Source organism: Manacus candei, unplaced genomic scaffold, assembly GCF_025592945.1.
Source record: "Manacus candei isolate 608988 ecotype Guabito, Panama unplaced genomic scaffold, ASM2559294v1 h1tg000027l, whole genome shotgun sequence".
NCBI lineage: Eukaryota > Metazoa > Chordata > Aves > Passeriformes > Pipridae > Manacus > Manacus candei.
The window spans coordinates 4787864-4804346 of record NW_026138075.1 but is presented as its reverse complement, the minus strand read 5'-3'; the positions used below and the strand labels follow the sequence as shown (position 1 = coordinate 4804346).

Here is a 16483-nt window from a genome sequence, read left to right as displayed (position 1 = left end):
TTGATTTCTACATTTTAAAAGAAATTGGGAATATCCATTTCAGAGAAGAGAAGGAAGAGAGAGATTAATGTGCACTGATTTGCATTTTTCTCTGTATGCATGATATCATGGTTTGTTTTTATTTTTCCTTGGTGCTTTTGATTAACCTTTTGATAACAGAAACTGGTTCTGTTCAAAGAGAATTAGTATTATCTCCCATTTAACTGAGGATGGAAGGGGAAAAATGGCTTACAGGCTACAGTTTTAAAAGACAGCTCAGTAATTTCGACAATGAATTTGATGCTGGCCATCCATAAACTTCTTAATTTTTCTTGAGAAAATTGTCTGATTGATTTTGTATTTGGTAGTATATCCATCAAAACACATTCCACTGTTTGTGACTTTTGAAGTGAAAATTTAAAATTGTTTTCTCATGGTCCCTCAAAGTGTTCTGCCTATGTCTGCAAGCACTGTGAGCATATCTTTGCAAATGCGGTATAGATGTAATTTCAATGGATAAAGGTACAGCCACTAAATATATCACAGATGTAGAGACCCTCATCTACCATGGATGCTGTCTGAAGTCTTGAAACAATTTATTTGTGCTAATCTGACAGTTCCTGAAGTGTAAGCCTTGGCCTCAGCCTTTGTCAAGTCATATGAAGTAGAGTTGGTGTGTGTGCAAGGAGCTTCAGGACCTCTGTGCTTTGCACTGCTACATGGTGTAGATAGGAAGAAGAAAAAAAGAAGAAACACAGACCTGAGTACCTAAGCTCCTTGTGTGACAATTCAGGAAATATAGGTACATTTAACTAGGGATTGCAACAACCGGCAGATGGGACGTGGATGAACTGGTCAGGAGAAAATGCTTTTGGTGCTGTGTGGGTTTTAATCTTGCCTTCAGATTGCAGGTTGGATGTCCAGCTCTTCCTAGTGTGAGTGCTTTCTTTCATAAACAGCAGAGGCATCACTTTGTTATAGAAAATGTCAGGAAGTGTATGAGAGGTGGTATCTAAAAATAACAGTGATAATTGCTTTCTGCTGGTGGGAGGATTTATTTTGGAACACAGTGAAAAAAGGAAAGAGTCGAAAGGCTGCAGCCAAGGGAAACTGCAGCAGGCTTTAGCCTCCATTTTGGCGTTGTCTCTCGGTTATTGCAGATATTTTCAATGCTGATTGCTTATGTTCATACTTGATGTAAAATTTCTCAGCACAGATACCTGATCAGCCTCTGATGAGATGTTTTTGCTGTTATTTGGTTACCACTCTCCCTCAGCCATGGAGCTGGAAGCCATCGGTTGGTCGGGAAGCAGGTTGCTGTTAGGGACTGAGCAACATTCTGTGCAAAAAACCCAGATGGGGTTGGTTCATCAGAAGTGTTGGGATGGCGGGAAAGTAGATGGAAGATTGGTAGATTGGGAGATACATGTCCTGTTCTAGTTTGCAGGATTACAGAACAAATTATTGAGACTAATCTGCACTACTCCAGTGCTACGAATAGACAAGATTACAGATATCTGCCTAACCCATTGCATCTTTTATGCATTAGTGCCTGAAAGAATAAAACTGGAGAAAGCTTGAGAATTTTGGCTCAAGTGGAGATGTGTGGTAGTAAAATATAGTTTTATATTGAGTTGCATGTCTGTTGATGTTTAGGGATTACGTAAACGGCAAAGCATTTCTTTTTTATTGTTACAGGAAAAGCATCTGTTAGCATCCTTCTTAGTCCTTAGTTTTAGTACCTTTAAGGTGATGCAAATCTGCATATTTATCAATATCAAGCTATGTTTACCAAAACTAGATGTGTTCAAGTTTGAGATATACTTGCTACAGCATTTGCAGTACATACACATATTTGCAAAATGTTAAAATGCATAGCTCAGATAGTAAGATGCAAAATTGTAGGCCTTTTCAATTAAAAAAAAAAAAGAATTTAGTCATCCAATTCTGAAATCAAAAGGGAAATTTATAGATGATCCTTTCCCCTTTCTGTGCTCTAAGGTTGGATCAAAATCATGTCTTCTATGAATTTCTGAAATTATACAGACTAAACAAAATTCCCAGTTGATCTAGTTCACTGTTCTACTGTCCTTACTCTTACAAAGGTTTTCCTGATGGAGTCCTCTTTGCTGCATTTTTAAGATGATTACTTTTTCACTACGTATTTGGTGTATAGGGAACTTATTCACTTCAGTTTTCTTTGCAGGGACATCTTGCAGCAAATTTGGAAAACTGTTCTCAAATGTTTTGATCCATTTTACTATTTTTTGGTGTACTGTGCTGGGCATATGGAAGACTGGTAGGGAAGAGAGTTGTAGAAAAGAAAAGAAGAAAAGTATGCAGCAGAAAAGCGTAGAGAAGATGATGAGACAGATTACAATTTTACTGGGTATTGTGACTGATCATTCAGCATAAAGGATTGGTGGTTTGCATGACATCTAGATTTATACTGATTGGAAATTATTATATGGTGGTTTGGTGAAATAGCCTAATGATTTTTGTTTGAATTATTGTGGACAGGTGACTGTATCTGAGAATTTCCTCATTTTTGGAGCACATTTGTTCCCCTTTTGACAATTTTAATGAAGATAACAAAGAATTTAAGATTCAAGACTGAATTGGCCTCTCTGTGAATAAGGAGTGAAGTACATATGCAGTGAAATTTCTGGGGCACATCTTCTGTCTGTGTCAAACTTGTACTGGGCAGAAATACAGTATTATTTCTGGATATGTCAGTCATGCACTTTCAGAACTAATGAAATGCAAGAGACCTTCTTTTGAATGAGTTTCCTATTCTGACAGTGATATTACTTTTGAATTTTGTCTGCTGGGACAGAAGTGCCATATTTCTTTGCTAAGATAGAATACAAAATTTTCCTTATTTGTTGCCATGTTAGACTACTGTTAGCTGTAGATGTTCTTAAATCTTTTAACATAGTATGTAGTATGCAGACAACCATGTAGTATGCAGATAGCCACACCAGAAAGATGTGTCTCCTGTAGATGCTTCATTTTGACCCTTTTCAACCTGTGCCTGTTAGATTTTTTAGTGATTTTTAAAATAATTTTCTTTAGCAGATTTATGTAGCAAAATGATGGGAGCTGATTGCAGTCTGTGAAAGATTCAAGACTCTTTTCATTGTGTCCACGTGTTTTCCCCATTTAGTTAATTAAGAAAGGTCACAAATTAAGATAATACACAAATGAAGAATAATACTCCACATGAAATACAGTTATTTGAGACAATATGTACTTTATTGATTGCCTAAGAGTTAAAAAAATCATCTAGAAATTTAATTTTGTTTAATAAATATGATTTTAGTTTTTAAGTTTGATAGCTGTGCCTCTGTTCTGGGAATAATTCTTACTCTCTCTTAACACTTTCAGAGATTATCTGGATTTATTTTTTTAAGGATCTCAGTCTTTCCTAGCTTCGAAAATGTAGTATTCTGCTAATGTCATTGTGAAGGTTGTGTATTTCATGCTAGGAAATTGTTCTGTTTGTGAGATGCTGACACAATTATGAGCTTGTCCATCCATTCACCCCTTTTATTAATACAAAATTATAGTTTATGCAAATGGATAAATAAAACTGATGTCTTATCTACAAAAGCTCAAGCTCTCTCTTTTCCTGTTCTGGATTTGGGACAGAGATGGAGAGAAGTAGCAGCTTCTAAAGCATTCTGCTCTGCTACCTGAAGAAATAATAAGCACAGTGCCAGCATCAAGAACAGAAAGCTGAGTTTCAGGTGTGTACTCTGAAGTTCAGTTTGATATCTGGAAGGAGGAATCCACAACACAGATCTGCTGCTGGTATGTATTAATATTGGCAAACCCCTTCCTTATCGATGTGCACAGGAGGGTTGGACAAAGCGTGGTTGTTGTGCTCTGTATGAGGATACTCAATGACAAAAATTCTTTGCTATGTTTGCTAAACTGTTGCCTGAACTGAACATAATATGACTCAGGAAGTGGTTTTTGACACTGTGGGAGTATGCCAGCTATGCAGCAGCTCGTGGCATTTCATACTCGAAGGGAGACTCCTGTCCCCTTCTGTTTCAAATTAAAACAAAGTCAGTGAAATGAAGAGGTTTTATTTTACTGTTTTAGTCAATGCAGCACACGTATGTCTTTTCACTGTGAACTCTTTCAGCTGTCTTGCTGTGATCCTGTACATCCTGTGACCCTCTGAGTAAACTCTTCTGCCCATCAGCTCTGTCTCACATCTGGTGATCTATCTCTTACAGTCTCTGCACTTAACCAAGAGCCTCCTGAATAGTTTTTAAGGGTTTTTTTTCTGTGAATCTTCTAAGCCCTCTGCATATAGACAATGTAAATCTTCACTTAACCAAGTAAGATAAGACAAAATGTTAATATTTCTCTTGGCTTGAAATTTGCCACAGGATTCAAATGACTGTGAGGTGTTTTCAGGAAACAAGAGTTTCCGAGGATTTATAAGAGATTGTCTTAACTCTTTAATCTGTCTGCCTGGGTAGGGTAATCTCAGCAAAAGACAGAATATCATAGTATCCTAGGATAATATTTTAGTTAGTATGGCTTATTACGTATCAGAAATAGTGAATATAGAATGGAGAAAAATCTTTCTCTGATATAGCGTATGTAAAAAACCTTCTTATTTAATACTGTAGTATCTTTAGGTATTGATGGAAGCTCATTGTACCTAAAAGTTGATTAGGCTCTGAGATAACTGAAGTTGCTGTTCTTGTAAATGTTCTCTATCATTTTGTGGAAATAGAAATTAAAAAAAAAATTACATACTTACCATAGATAAGGAAGCCCCGTATTCCTGCATCATTTTTCTAGCAGCTCTTGCACGACATTTAGTCCTGTTTTTTGTCTGACAACACCTCCTGTGAAATATAAGTATTTATCCCTTTGCTAAATCTCCTGTCTACTTCAATGTAATTTCTGAAATAATTTTTTTTTTAGAGAGGGGAGTGCCTGTGAGGGATGTGCTATGAAGGTGGAGCTTCCGTAGTTCAGGAACTGGTGACCAGTAGCTTATAGGCATTGTTGAATCCATGGAGTTGCTAAAGTTTTGAGGTCTTTTGCATTTTTAGTGGAGATACTTTTTTTTTTTATAGCCTCTTTCTTATATGTTGGAGATTTTGGAGAGGTTTCGGTTTTCTTGGTTGTGGGTTGTTTGTTTTTTGTTTTTGGTAAAAATCTGCTTTGATGACTAATAAACGATGAACTGTGGATCCAAAGTCCATTCTTTGGATTTAGCTGGTTCTTCTTCATCTTGGGTTTGTCTAGCTGATTATATTCTTATTGAGAGGCAACACATAGTTGGCTTGCATCTTATCTATTTCAGAACACATCTCAAGCTCCTGATTTGAATTCCAATCCTCTTCTACAAAACAACTAGTTTGTCAGTGCCTGTGGATTTAAAAGGATAGTCTCCTTTTCTTTACCTTGTTAGTAAAAATGAAGAATGGCAGCAGACCTAAGCCACATACCTGAACTGTCTCATTTGGTCAGTTTTTTCCAGTGTTACAATGACCCATTTGCAGATGAGGTGTTTTCAGGAAACTGAGTGCTTGTGATTGAGTGCTGGTGGTGGAGTGGGATTCCTGTATGAGGTGGTTTGAAGTCTGCAATTACCTGCAGGCAAGTTTTTCTTTGTCAGCATGCTTTAGAAGTGATGGCATGGTGCAAGGATCATTTTCTCAGATTTATCTGGTATTCAGGGTTATCTTACACTTCAGCTCGTGGGGCAACAGGGGTGACTGAGAAGGATTTTGTAAGGTGCTAATTTTGGTGGTATTTATGACACAGAGAAGCCTTCACATCTTATACCTCTTACTTTGGGCTCCAGACTCTGAAATTGGAGGCCTGCATTGAAAATCTCCTCGAAAATGGGGAGAAGTGCATAGGCATAACTCAGGGGCTTAGAGGATCAATATCAAGTGGAAATTTCTGACCTTGATGAACTGTCCAGGAAAAAGTCATGTGCAAATTCTGTACCATGATGTATTTGCAAGACATCTGGCAATGTCATGCAATAGATGTTATCTGAATTTTTCTTTTTTTCTGAGATATCCTAGTCTCCCTCTTCCTTGGTTAATGAAAAGTGTATTGTTTTGTTTCTTTATTGGTCTAATCTCAAGTAGACACAAAGGGGAGAAAAGGTAATAAAACTTAGCTGTATCTGTTGCAGACTGTGTTTTTGTAACAAACAGAGGATAACACATGAGGAGAAAGCCACAAGTCTTTCCATCTTTATGTCTTTCCCATCCATTATATCTGGTACCCTGTCACAGAAGCAAATGAGATTTGTTTTGACATGATTTGTTCTTGACAAGCCAGTGTTGGCTATTACTCATCTCCCTCGTTGCTTTGTCTGTTTACAAGTAGTTGATTTGACTGTTCCTTCCAGTAGTTTTTAGGAATTAAAGGGGTTTCAGTAGTACCTTGGGGTTTTCAATAGTTCCTTGAATTGCTACTCTGTAAATTTTAAACGGCATGTATTCTTTTTACCCTTTTCTAGTCATCTTGCATCACAGCTTTTCAAAACAGTTATTAAAGGGTTATTCTGTTAGTGCATACCTGCTTACCTTTGGTGATTTGGGATTCACATACTTCTACTAGGGAATACAGTTCTCCATTCTTTCATGTTCCTTGTCTTCCCATTTACTAGCACTGCTTTGCTTTTACCAGCATGTTTCCAGTTGCAGCGTTACAGAAGGGTAACAAAAGAAAATACCTCAAAGTGCAGTAGACAACTGTATGCTGCTATATTATTTTATTTCTAGTCAAGAAAGATTAAGTTAAAATTCATGAGAAGCAGGACACTGGGCTCAGACTTTTCTCAGCAGAAATAAATTGCGCATTATATATTGTTGTCCACCGTTTTTGTCAGTAACTGCTACTTACCAAGCCAACTGTTATGTTCTTTATTTTGTCACTTCAGTTCGTGAGGAGAATTTTTTTGAAGGTGAAATTCCTGATGTTTTGTATCAAGAATGTACAAAAAACCCCCAACACACTAAAACCCAAATTAATATAAGAAATTGTAGGCCAGGCATCAAGCATCTCAGAGTCCTTACACCCTAGAGAAATCAGGAATGCAACTGCATGATTACATGTATATTCAGCTGCACAAGTCTGATATTTCATGGCTAATCAATCTTCTTAAGGATTCAGTTGGTTGTTAAAATCCTTTGCAATAGTATGCAACTATTTCACCCACAGGTTAAGAACTAACGGTAGAGGTAGACTTAGGTTTTCCAGATGGAAAATTGTTTTCTGTGCCACTCGTATGCTTGCATCAAAATTGATATATAGTGCTTAAGAAGTTATTTTAACAAAAAGTGGAAACTGGCACTAGCATGTTTAGCAACTTGATATTGATGGTAAGAGTGATGAGTAAGAAGTAGAAGATAACTTCTACTGTAGCAGTTTGCATTGTTAACCTGTGAAATGTTAGGGTCAGACCAAAATATCTATAATTAAGCGAAAGACTCTCAGCGAGGTAGTTAAGAAGTCTGGCTCCAATTTCACGGTTTCATGCCTTTCGAAGAAACTAGAAGAAACTATAGCTTTTCTGAGGTGGATTGTAAAATTTTCACAATTTTAATTTCAGAAAAAAGGAAAATTCCAAATTTCATTCAGCTCTGAAATCAAATACTATTGTTGACAGAAAACCTTCTGGATTAATTAATAAGTTCTGCTTATAATATAAAAAATAGGCAAACCAGATTGTTGCAAAAAAAAAAAGATGAGTACATTTGACTAGGCAGACAGTTCAATTTTGAACATTGTTTTCATCCTCTTTTTTATGTTCTCAGAAGTTCCATTAGAGAGATTTATTTGATATTTAACTTGTACTTATCTGCAGTGCAGTCACCTTGTCATGCGTTATATAACTGATATCTTTTTTTCTCCCCAAAATTCATAGTCGTCCATGTAAAGGTATAATGTGAGTGTTAAAATAATTTCAGATTAATGATTTTCTGAAGACCAACTAACTGCAAGCTGTGACTGTACTGATCGCTCTCAAATCTCAGTTCTTTCGTTGTAGGTTTCCTTGTATTACCTTAAAAAAAAATAGCCATAACCGAAAGAAGGCATGAGAGGTAATAATTCTTAAAGTAAATTTCCTTAAGAAGTTATGGAAGACAGAAATAATCTCATGTTTGTTTGAAGCAAATTGTACAGCTTTTGCTAGGTAAGAAATGTAGCTCTTCTGTGTTAAAAAAAAAAAACAAAAAAAAGAAAAAAATAAGAAATCTCACAAGTAGATTCTCCTTATAAAGTTATATTTGTTCTCTGTGACTCTCTAGTCAATCAGGTACGTACCATCTTTAAAGTGAGAGATGTTTCTGAGAATCTTCAATGTGCACACTATTCTGAGGGTAACTAAACGAGTCTTTTTCAAGTGATATTTCTATTATAGCTGTTACATTTCTTGTTTGTAAAATACTATGTCCTAAAGTGGTTTTGGAATGATGATTAAAATGCTTGTTGCATACAACTTATATAGTTTTTTTTACAAGAGGGTCTGTAACTGTATAAAATATCATAAAACATTACTATTTATTAATAATAGATTTAGATGACAATCCAAGGTACAGCATTCCCTCTTTTTCCACTTGAGACAGGAGACTGATGTGGTGGCTCATGTGAGAAGCATGTGTGTTAAGCAAATGACACAATGAGAGAGGAATCACAGTTGCAACATGTCTGTATCTGGAAAAATACATCTTTAGTCCTGAGTGCCGCAAAGCTTCCAGGGCAGTGAAGCATTGTTTTTTCTTGTTTTTCCTATGCCCTTATTCTCCACATGAAGCTGAAGCTCCCTGCTGAGGCATGGCAGTAGCTTCTGATGTGAGAGGTCTTAGTGCAAGACAAAGGTTAGGAGAGCTTGCAAATGCCCAAAATGTGGGAGGTGCAACGGGGAACTGGATGGTCTGGTAGCATGTGAGGCTGCCATATTGGCAGCATCTGGTCACTGCTTTTATCATACAGAGGAAAGAAGTTTTAGCTGGAAATGTTAGTTTGAATTACTTGGAGGCATAAACCAATCTTGAATTGACTTCTGATACAATCTGCAAGCAGTGGGAAAACACACAGCAGGGCAAGACTTCAGTTCTCTCCCACAACTCGTATCTACAATGTCACCAGTTTCACAGGACTGCAGAGCATCACCAAAAAAACCCCAACAAAGACACACAAAAATACATTGACAAGTTGTTTCCTTATGGTTTTAAGTGTGATCATTGTCTAAATTCTCCTGGTTTTATTCTAATAAGTTTCTAAAAGCTTCTTGGCTTGCACTAGCTTCGTCAAGCAGCATCACCATACCAACGCAGAGAGCATGCCAGGTGCAAAACCCACCCAAGCTTTATATAACCAATTTATTATCCATGGAGATGATTCGCAAAGGCTGAGCTGTGTGTTACTGTGGAGACCTTATTAGCAATTTTAAGCTGGATTTGGTATATCCATGTGAGCTGCAGCTGCAGCAGTAACTGCAAGGAAGAATACCCTGAGGGAGAGATGATGGGATTTTTCATTTTCCTTAATCTTAAGTGCAATTTTTCCAAGCTTCTTAGTGAACATTTAGCTTCAATTTTCCCTGATACTGAGGAGGAGTGTATTTTGTAACAGTGTTTGTGTCCTCACGAATTCTGGAATTTCACATGAACAGGTTGTTCTGCTTTTGGTGACAAGATGCTGCTGCTGCCTCACCTCTGTGTCTCTCTATTGTAACAAGAATTCCTGCACCTACTTTTTCTCCTGCAGCTGTGCTGATGAAGAATAATGCATATTTCATCACATTTTAACCCCTGCCCAGTTTCATATGCCTTATTTCAAGACTGGCAGCAGTCATACTGACTCATGTTCAAAGACATTATTCCTAGTTGCAAAAGCCTGGCCAAGAACCTCTCTGAATTACAATCTAAGATGTACATAGGGAGGAAGGTGACCTATTTTGACTCTCCAGAGGATACTCACAGCCTTTTCACTAGGACTATTCTTTGCTTCTTAAAGGGAAAGTTGCCTTTGACTGCCTGTAGTAGTATACTGGAGGTAAGTTTACTTGCTTTGTATGTAGGCAGGTATTATCTGCAAACTCTTGACCACCTTTTATGCACAGATGGAAAACGATGTTCAGAATGTGCAATGGCTGCCAGATTTGTATGGAGAGGGAGGCAGACCTTACTTAAATCATTACTGTTTTTCTGTGTTTCCAAACAGCTTTAGATTCAGCTTTGGTGGGGTCTGTGTCCTAGATAGTCCCTTGGAATTACTGTTGCCATTATCTAATCTAGTGATGGCACTGAATAGGTGGTTGATCATGAGAATACTCATTTTATAGGGTCATATAGACTTTGGCTGGCTAGTAGCCATTCTGGGTGAGTCCCTTAATTGTTAGTGATTCCTGCTATGTTTTGTGGAGTAATAGAAGCATAAATCTTGATATTTTTTCTGGCAAGGATTTGCTCTACCATCTTTTAAATGTATTTTGAATAGGAAAATATCCTAGTCCCAGTATACCTGACCATGCTTTTTTGCATATTCTTTTCCTTTCTGAAGGATCACACTTGCATTTAGGTTGTAAGAGCAGAGTAGTTCTTATCTGGCAAAGATAAGAACAGCCTCTTCCTTAGCTGTGTAGCTGACAGATGATTAGTGAAAACCTTTTACGAAATATAGCCTTAAACTTGGCATTGACAAGCTAGCATTTAGTATTGTGACTGACAGTATCAAAATTAATTTTCAGCAAGGTCCTCTTCCATACACAGTGCAATATTTTGAGGAGAGTTTAGCAAGATTATCTAAGAGCAATGACCTGTCTGCTTCAGCCTTTGCTGAAGACAGCGACTGAGAACCTGAATTTTGGTTACATTTAAGAGCTACCTTACCAGTCCACCTGCCAGTTTTGTTTTAATGCCTAACAAATTTACATCTTTCAGAGACAGTTCTTCCCTGGTTTAAAGATTTTGGAACCAGATATCAAGAGACTGACTGCACACAAACCCTGCAAAAGCAGTTTTCTTTCAGTCAATTCATTCAAAATCAACAAAACTGAGTCTGCAGAAATGAACTTTGAGATCTGTAGCAGCACAATTGACATGTATTATTTTTAACAATACTGTTAAAATTCTTATAGACATCCTTCCTCCTGTCTGCCCTTTCCTTGGTGCGGAGTTCAACTTCTGTCACCACAGGGTGAGTGGTCCCTAAGTGGTTGACTATAGTTTTGGGTGGGTGGTGTTGGTATAAGCAAGCTTTCAGTATGTGTATACAGTCCAGGACAGTTGCAGTGCATGTTTCTTCCTCTTCTTTGCTGAGGAACACATGATATTGCTGGCATCTCCTTCTTCCTGCTGAAGTCTGAGGTGGGCTTGCACCCCACTTTACACCAGGCTAATTTTTTTTGGTCTGTCACTTTACATCAGAATTTTTTATATGCAGTGTGTTTTCTCAATGAAACCGAGCAAGAGTTCTGAGATGCTGGAATTCTATTCTGAGGGGATGTTACAGACCCTCTCTCTGAGAGGAATACAACATTAATGTTAAGGGACAAGTGGTACCCTGTTCCAAAGCTCTGCCTGTGTATGTTCTGTACTAATGAAAAGATAACAGAAAGGACAACTTAGTAGTCATGAAATAGATAGAATGGACATCCAGGGAGATAAGCAAGCTGAATCAGGGGGGGTTTCGCAAGCTCCCAGTGCATAGTCAGGAAAAGTTCATGACAAAGAGGACCCTCTTGAGGCTGGAGGACCAAAAAGACTACAAGAAGACTCCCTAAAAGGACAGCTCCATCTCAAGCTCTGCCTAAAATTCGCCTATTATGAATATGATAATTAGATTTTGAAATTAAATGAATATGCATGTATAGATGTTGTAATCACTCATAGAAACTGTATAAATTACCTGGCTTTTCACTGAGACTAACTTTGCAGCTAGTTTGTCCAGCACGAGCTGGCTGGTTCCCCAACGTTGCTCAAAATAAATACCTTTGCTGCTTAAAGACTCAAAACTGTCTCTGAGCAGTCTCATTTCTGCCAATTTTGGCATCATCAAGTTGGATAGTTGGTCTTAGTTGGCTGTAGCTCTTACTGTGTCTAAAGAAATGTTTTTCCTAGATCCCGGGTTTCAATGCCTTCAACTGATGGCAAGAAAGTTGTTTGTGGCCACAGGATCTCCACTGTAATCCTCTACCCAATTATTGTATGGTGCTCATACTCCTTTGCCCTTCATCCTGTGTCCTCATTTTTTTTTTTTTTAATGCATCCAGGCTAAAACAGCAAAACCAAATCTTTGTGCAAGCCAAGGCAGACTTAGAAAAAGCCTTACAAGTCCCTAGGCCTTTCAGAGTCATTGCAACATATATTACTAGCAATGGTGATACTGTAGTCACAAGGCTGCAAAGTGACAATACAAAGCGTATGCAATGCATATTCCGTATGATGAGTAATTTGTTGTGTAACAGTCTTAAAGAATTCTTAGCAGTCAGGAGATCTTTTAAATATATGAAAGCCAGCTGTGAAGCAATTAAAGGCCTGATGGAGGTATCATAATAAAGAGAAGGGCTCAAAAACTCTGCCACTTTCCAGCTTGTAACACAGCTTCAAAGGCAACACACAGAAGAGATATGCATCATCAAAGTTATGTTTTTATTAAACAGGAAGCATCACCCCCCACATTTCATATAAAAAGAAGTAGATCTAAAAAGTGGTTTTAATATTGGGTCTAAAGCAGTGTACGAAGGCAAAAGAGTAGACCATGTAACACAGGTTACAAATGCTCAAAGGCAGGTCAGCAGAGCATCGGGAGTACATCACTAGCATTCAACCTTGCTTTAGGACAAAATTCAGAAAAAAGCTGGTAGCAGCTAGGCAGACAAAAGCATAGATCTGTTGATCAGTCCATGTCCACTGGACCTTAGATGGGCAAAACCTGGGAGTCTTAATGCTACGAAAATGCAGGCGATGTTTGTATTTGCATATTGTTTTGTTATGCTGTTTCCATTCTTGTAATTGAAGTTTAATGTTAGGACTTCATGGAATTTCTTTGTTTTTACTCTTTAGTTTGTCTGAAACTGCAAATGAGTTCAAATGTAATCATTTTGGGCACTATTCTTTGGAGAAAATGCATCCAGACCAGAAGTGTATTGTTCTCTGTTGCAGAGTTTAATATGTGATCAGTGTTTCTAGGATTTTGATAAAAGTTTTGTCCTGCAGTATGAGTCTGTTTTACTGTGATCAGATTGAATAGAGAAAGCTTTACAGTTGTAAATGAACTCTGAAGTGTCATACTCACATTAGGCCTACATTTTCTAATTCTAAGTAGCTCTATCTTTTTAATACCCTAGAGGGACTAAAAGTATTGTTGATGGTTTTATGTGTATATCTTCCTTTATTGTGATTTGCAGCATCTTAATCTTCCTTATATTTTTTGTAACTTATTTTCAGCTCCAGTCTTTTCACAAGCGTGTTAACCTAAAACTGAATTACTAGGTGTCCAGTGAAAGTAATTTTGAGCGTGCCCTGTGTAATTGTAGGCCTAATTTCTCTGTATATACTGAAATGTATATGGAAGCTGTTATGACTCTGTGGGGAAGAAGAGCCAGAGGCCATGGAATGAAGAGATTAGAGGTAGTGTAGGAATGAGCAGGAAATTTCTGTTAAGCAGATGAGAATTCTTATATGCTTCTTAATACTAAGCTTCTTTGGTAAAAAATAGCAAAAGCACTTTTGTTGTATGGATCCTTGAACTTAAGAGTACATAGTGGTATCACAGGAGCAAAACCAGTACTCCATAGAGTACCACTTCCCATTTTTTATATGCATGTGTACTCTTGAAGTTGCAGCTTTCTCAAGCAATAGATTTGTTTTCGCTATGCTGATTACAGACTCTCAGGATGCTGTGTTTCTTCCTGCCTAACCTTAATAACACCTACATATCTTCTTTCACTATCCACAACATAGAGAAGTTGGGAATTGTTTTCCTCCTACTGTATCTCTAGCCCTATCTTACATTCCTCTTTTTTTGTTTGGTTGGTTGGTTTTTTGTTATCAAGAATCTTCTTTCTCAAATGAATACAGCTATTTAAAGATAGTGTCCCAGAGCAGATAAGGCATATTGTTAAAATTTTCATTCTCAGAAAGCCTTCAAGTGAAACCATGCTTTTGGTAAAATAGGGCATGTCTGAGCTGGGGGAAGCTCTGTTATTATAGGACAATTGTGTGTTCAATACTATATTAAACCTGCATTTACTGTGTTACAGTAGATCAACTAAAAGATATTGTGGGGAAGAGTTTATCACCATGAGCTAGGGTGATAAAGGCAGAGTGAGCCATGTGTTTCTTCTGTACCTACAGATGAGAATCAGCTAGCCAGAGTGCTCTAAAGAAGTCATATTTTAGCCCAAGTGTAAATGGGGCAGACATACTTATACAAGACATTTGGTACCACTTAAAATAAAAATCACACGTCTTGTATCTGAAAAAGCCTAACCCAGTACCTGGAGTTTTGCTGTGCTTGTATTCTTTAGGTCAGATGATGGCCTGTGAATTGACTCTTGATTTGTCTCCCCTGAAAAACTGGACAATTATACATGAAAATTATCTAATTGTCTTCTTTTTCCCAAAAATATGGATTCTTTTGTATGGGCACAGGACCTTGAATATGAGTTGGAATAAGTTAATATAGAAAATAAATCGCAATAGTGAAATTTGGTAATATGGTTCTCCATAGCTGTTCAGGTGGTTGAGAGTCTCTTGACTCTCTTGTACCAATAAGATTAATTGTGAAAGTCTTGCAGGTGATTCATCATGAGCTTCTACTTCTTAGTGCTCCTGAAACACCAGTGTAAAGTGTTTTTCTGTTCTGACTCATGGTTTTCTTCAGTAAAAACAGGAAATATAATGCAGCCTATTTATTTTAAAAGGATTTATTTTATTTATAAACACTTTCTTAAAATATTAATATGGGGACAATATTGGAGAATGTTTTTAATGTTTTTTCAAAAGCAGAACTATACTGAAGCTAACATTTTCTGCATGATTAGATAAATTATATTTAGGTTTCTCAGGTGCTGATCATAAATATGCAAATTGTTTCAAGGAAAGCAGACAGTAATAGCTTTTATTGTTCCTTTTCTAGGTTCAGGTAATAAAGAAACCTTGCTGTAAGACCAAATGCTTGTTCTAATGTTAAAGACTGATAGCTCATAGCCTTCCTCAGGAATTCCTATGTATTCTCCTATAATTTTCTGTCATTGTTAATTATCCAAAGTGTAAGATAAATGTGACAGAACTTGCTTGTAAAGCTTTGGACACCAGATGTTACAAAAAATGTCTATTTAAATGCTGTGAGTTCTGGAATATGTGTAGCAATATTCCCAAGTATCTTTAAACATAGCTAAAACTCAAGTACCATTGTGTGCAGACTGCTCTGAGTGGTAGGGTTAACTGTGAGAGTTCTCCAGATTAAGGATTGCTGGGTTAGAGGTTTAAGAGAATTCAGTGGAAATACCAGATCCCTCAATATTGCTGGAATAAATTTTAAGAGTCTGTCTTGCAGGTTTTATATGTGTATGGCACAAGTCTTTTTTCTTGAGTATCTCAATATCAGTAAATTGGGCATGACAGAAAATGATAAATCAGAAGTGACAAATCCTGAAGTTGCCAAGGCAGTCATAAACTTCCTGCTTAAAAATCAACATCTACTGAGGGATGTTGTCAAAGTCTAAAATGGGATAATACTCTAGTTGCCATGAAAAACCAAAGAGTTTTGAAGGCTAATTAATTTGAAAACTCTCTTTTTCACATTTTGACTGAAAATGAAGTTTGTGCTTCTCAGGACAGAAGACACTGAATCGGAGAATCACGTTGCTGTGGGAGAACTTGACCCTTTAAAAAAGACTTTTACAGCAGAACTGGTAGAGCATATTTCTGGTGGAAACTAAGGGTAGAAGTATATCTTTGTTCAGAACTCAGAACTGTGTATCCCACACCACTGGTAGTCATTTTATACTGCAGTATTTGCTTGAGTTGTATATTAAAAATTCTTATTTTGAACACAGAAATTTTTTGTTGCTGACCTACTGCATTCTTTTTCATGCTGAAATTCCCCAATTGTGTGCTGTGTACCAGCATCCTGTGAAGCTGTATTAATAGAATCTGTCTGAGAACCATATGCTGTGTTTCAAACTGTCTTTTTTTTTCTCGGAATAAAGATGGCTAGAGATTTTATAAAATATGTCTGACAGTCAGGAAAAATAAATTCAGACTATCTGTCAGGGAGCATAATGAAGTGTATTTATTCAAAACTATGTTTTATTTGAACCATGAACACTAATTTTTTTTTAAATATGTAAATATTAGATGTATAAAAGTGAAAGGCAGTAAAATGGGAAGGAGAAATATATCCCTTTTATTTTTTTTGAAAAATCATCAAAGTCAGAAACAGAGGAGTTGACAGTGACTTTCATGCATTCATATCTGAAGTGTAAGAAAAATAC

General features: G+C 37.0%; 1 protein-coding gene across 3 annotated transcripts in view; it reads left to right on the top strand.

Moving 5' to 3' along the window:
* Positions 1-16483, top strand: part of PRR16 (proline rich 16) — a 153514-nt gene that overhangs the window by 52878 nt on the left and 84153 nt on the right. Inside the window, exon 2 of one of the 3 annotated variants that reach the window (XR_007904792.1) lies at positions 3631-3792. The exons of the other annotated variants lie outside the window; for them this stretch is intronic. The gene's annotated coding sequence lies outside the window, so the exon portion shown is untranslated. The remainder of the gene's footprint in view (positions 1-3630; positions 3793-16483) is intronic. 3 annotated transcript variants of the gene reach the window in all.